The 4,779-nt window shown below is 31.8% G+C and overlaps 1 protein-coding gene across 1 annotated transcript in view; it reads left to right on the plus strand.

Annotated features, from left to right (window-relative positions):
- LOC118740051 (ras-interacting protein RIP3-like) overlaps positions 1-4,779 on the plus strand; it is a 342,513-nt gene that overhangs the window by 64,976 nt on the left and 272,758 nt on the right. The window lies entirely within an intron of this gene.

The following is a 4,779-nucleotide window of genomic DNA, read 5'->3' on the forward strand; positions in this document are numbered from 1 at the left end:
GAGAAGGAGAAGGAGAAGGAGAAGGAGAAGGAGAAGGAGAAGGAGAAGGAGAAGGAGAAGGAGAAGGAGAAGGAGAAGGAGAAGGAGAAGGAGAAGGAGAAGGAGAAGGAGAAGGAGAAGATGAAGATGGAGTTGTGGATGTAGAAAAAGATGCAAGTGAATATGAATATAAGAGATGAAGATGAAGATGAAAATGAAAATGAAGAAGAAGATGGAGATAAAGATAATGATAAAGAAAAATAAGATAAATGAAGATGAGATAATTTTTCAAATAAGTAAACTATGCAATTTACAATAAAACAACTTTATGATAAATCACGTATAAAAAACTGCGCGGTGGAATTTACATGGATAGTGCCATATTTATCAACCGACTTATTCTATTAAAGTTCTCATAAATTGGAAATTTTGCGAATTAGAAGTAGACTCACCTCACTTTAAATATCACCTAGGCTTCATTTTGGTCGATATGTTCCAGAGACCAGATCAATCAATTGTTATTATGACTTCTCTCAATAGGTGTTTGTGCTTCGTACTCCTTTGGTCAAATGACTTTGAGTTATAGTATATAGACACATCGTTCTATTTGAGACCAATTTCACTAACAACATAACCAGATTTCATCAGCTTATCATTGTTTACCAAAAGCCTCTAAAATATACCTATATCTTTTTTAAATATTTTTAATTTATCTCTAATTTGAGGTCACTCAGCTACTGAAGAAAATTTGAAGCAATCATTTGACACTTAATATAGCCAATATCATAATATCCTTACATCCGGAAGCAAGCGCTGTATGCAGGTAGAGGTAGTAACCGGTGAACGTCTTCTGAGAGAATTTATGACATCCTGGACAACGTATTTGTCATTCAAGGACGGGCTGCAAAATCAAAGTCTTATCTTAATTAAAGTGAAGTACATACAACATGGTATACCTAAAAGAAATTACTAGCACAAATATGTATGCGAGATCGGTTTTTTGAACGAAAAAAAAGTTGAAAATCATAGACCAAAAGGCTGGTGAATGCAGGAAAAGTGTGGATTTGTTTTTCGAAATCAAAATTGCGTGTACTATTTATGATAAGAAAAGCATTGGTAAAAAAAAGCGGTGTTATCGCTTTATATTTTGAACAATTCCACAGTAAAAATTTTTTATTAAAAAATATGCTTTTGGTACTTATAAGTCCCAGTAAGGAATGCACCTCCCAAATTTTAAAATTAAAACTCCTCATATTAAATATGATTGCAAATTCATAAGGGTTTCTGCTGTGATTGATTTTGCATTTGTTATTGCTTTAGCAAACAGAATTTTAATAAATTGCCGATTAAAGTGATTACTACAGAATATTGGCTTTGGCTGGCGCACATGTGACTCGAGTGAGTGCGAATGTAATAATAATTCCAACAATTCACTGGTCCCAGATGGGTCATTACTTACTTGGCTACATAAATATTATAAATACATATATAAACTCACTGCGGCTTGCCCAGTTGTTGGCATTTCTGCAATCACTGCGCTTGAAGTGTTGAAGCGATTAAGTGAGAGGCAGAAAGAGATAGAGATAAAGCAAAGAGTATTACGAGTGCATTTTATTTTCGTACTTTTCGGCCAGTTCAAGTGCTGATTGTGGCAATTTATTGCTCAATTTATTCCATAATCGCATTTGTTATTGTATTTGAGTGGCTGGCGGGTAATGATTTTTCAAATTTCATTTCACATGATATATAATGCCTACAAATTTTATTACAAGCGTTTACGCGTGTGTGATTATATTTACTTATGTTTAAAAATTGTGCATTGAACTGTGCGAGATATGGGGAATGGCTAAGTTAAATTTTTGTTGAAAATTCGATGTAAAGCGCATTAGAATAATGTTGATGAAAATGGTGTTTATGTGAAGGAAAAGATTTTTTGAGTGGTATAAAAAAACTCAGAAAGGTCTTCTGTACAAAATATTTGCAATGCGAGCTACACATGAAGTCTGTTAATAGTCCGTTTATCTCCTAATATGCTTGCCGTGAAATTTTAATTTTATGTTTATATCCTTAAAGGTAAGTATTTATGTACTTATGAATGCAGACATAGATATGTATACATGTACATACAACTTTGTACTCACCCCTCAAAGATCTATAACGAATATAACGAATTTCAGCTAAAGATGCGATTATCCTTTCGGCAATTTACAGAAGTCGGGCTGATATGTTTTTGGCTGACTGTGCGTTTGTCTAAGTAGCAGTGACTGCATGGGCATGCCGGTAACCGTATGTGAGTGCACCTGACAGCTTCACTGACGGGAGCATTCATGCGGAAAGTAAAAATAATAATTTGAAACAAATAAGGGATTTTTCGAGTACGTGGCTGCGCTATGTGGGGAGCATAAAAAAAAACGCAAAAGTATTAGAATTGAGTTAAAGAAAATAAGGAAACATACTTAAATTTCGCACAAGAAATAGGGAGTGCAATGATTAGATTTAAGAGTTGGGAATTTAAAATAATTTTACATACATATTTTCGTGCCTATTCCTAAGTATATTTGTTTTTTTGTTTTTTATAAATATCCCTTTGAACACAAGTAGCCGCAATCCTTATTCCAAGTCTAGAAATTCAAAATACACTCCAGAGGAATTCTAGAGGCGGTATGTTTAATTTCGTTTAAAAGAAATCTCTGAATGAATAACAGTTGTGCCATATATTATGGAACTCATAATCGGGGAGACCTGAACTATGCTGCAAAAATTTAACTTCAGGTGCTTTAAAATAGTACAACACTGTTAGCAAATACAGACAAATCTTAGGGTCATAGTTCTAGGCGCAACTTTATTGGCAAATAGTCAAGGTTGATTATTTGTCAAGTGCACAGAATTGAGGGGTTAAGGTATACATACAACATGAAGCCAAACCTCGCAGTATGACGGGCATGTTTCCAAATGCTGCGTATTATTAGGCGAACTTTTTTATTTTAGAGATTTTTGATTAACAAAATTACCACTCTACGTACCTGCAGTGGTAGGTACGGTACTGCTCTACCGTAAATGTGGCATATTTTAAGGCATAATTTGAGGCCAACGGAAATGTAATGATGCAAATTCTAATCTATCATGGGATGTGTAGTTTGAAACCCACAAAAATTTCTAATTAAAAATATCGTACGGTAAAAAAAACTACCCGGAATTGGAAAGGTGATGTGCTCAGAAATTAGTGGTCCCATACTAATTTGGTTTAAAGCCGATCGTTGGATCATGAAGAAATTAACGAAAATATTAAGTTTTTATACGAGAATTGAAGTCGGTTTTGTTTTTTGCTTAAAAATTACTTGTTTTAATGAAATTTTGTATGGAAAAACGGCTTCGATCTGAATAAAATTTTTGAATAAGATTTTCTTTTTTGATAGATACTCTGGAACAATACTTAAAAATACTGACCTAATTAAATAATAAAATTCTAGTTTCGTTTTTAGCTAGAAAGTACGTTGGCTTTAATGCCTTATATAATGCGATATGCATAATATCCGCACACAATTTTTTTTTTGATTGAAGTCTTCCCTGACAATTTTATTTTGGTACTATGATAAATAGATGCATTTTTTGCGAAAATAGCATACACCAAACATATTAAATATGTTTTTTGGCAACCCTTTTAAAAGTTCTGAGAAGTTTTAAAGATATTAAATACCCTCAATTTCAATAACAAAAACACTTCAATAAATTTTGTATTTAAATTTTAATTTAGTTTATAGATATGTATGGAAACTCTGAAGTGAAAGTGCCTGCACTAAATTTTTTTTTTGCAGAAATTATGAATAAAGTAGTTTTAGGCCTCTCGTTTATTTTAAATAAAGAAAGTAATATAGATATATATGTATGCTTTGAATTTCTTTCAATTCTAATAGACATTGCTATACATTTTCTTTATAATTTTTTGCATTTTCTTTTTAAATTACTTAAATTTTTTGTTAAGTGTCAACCCTTCTTAGACAATTTTCACCCTTAATGCTTTTATATACTTTTTACTATGATAAGTAAATAGCGCCAATATTTCGTTGGCAAAAAGTTTATATCAAAAGTATATGCGAGGTGTATGGCAACCCTAGTTACTAAACACCTTTCAATTGGTATTAGTACTGGCAACCATTCATTTGTTTTTAATTTTCGTTAATAAATTTTTTTTAGATAAGTGACAAGCGGAAACCAAACCAAAAGTTTGTGCATACCAAACTCTTTCTGTCTTCTTTTATATGCTTTCAAAATTGGATGTTTTTAGTTTTTTCTTTAGAAAGATTTTTTACACTTTTGTGCCTGTTTTATGTCCTCACTATATGAAAATACGGATAAAATAAAAAGTACTTAATATATATTTTTTAATGCAAATAATGTAACATAATTGTAAGGCAGTGTTCTTTAGTTTTCGTTTCATTAACTTTAATTTATTAGTTATTTGGCAACCCTACCTAAAATTGGTATAGAATACCAATCGTACCTTAATTAAAAAATTAAATAATTAAATAATTTTTCGTTAAAAAAAAAATATATATATATTTACAGCTCTAAAGGCGGATCTCGATAGCATGCGTATACGTATGCGTGCGTTTGACAGAAAAATTGAATATACAAATTTTTGTAGCAGTACCTACATAGCAACGCATGAAAATGTAAGAAAATTGTATGAATTTTGATTTATAAGCGTAAATGTCAAACGCACGCATACAGATACGCATGCTGTGCAGGCCCGAGTTATGAGTCCTTGTTAGGAATTAAAAGTACACAAGAGATTATTTC

This window comes from Rhagoletis pomonella, unplaced genomic scaffold (genome assembly GCF_013731165.1).
Source record: "Rhagoletis pomonella isolate Grant_MI unplaced genomic scaffold, Rhpom_1.0 Rhpom_scaffold_00005, whole genome shotgun sequence".
NCBI lineage: Eukaryota > Metazoa > Arthropoda > Insecta > Diptera > Tephritidae > Rhagoletis > Rhagoletis pomonella.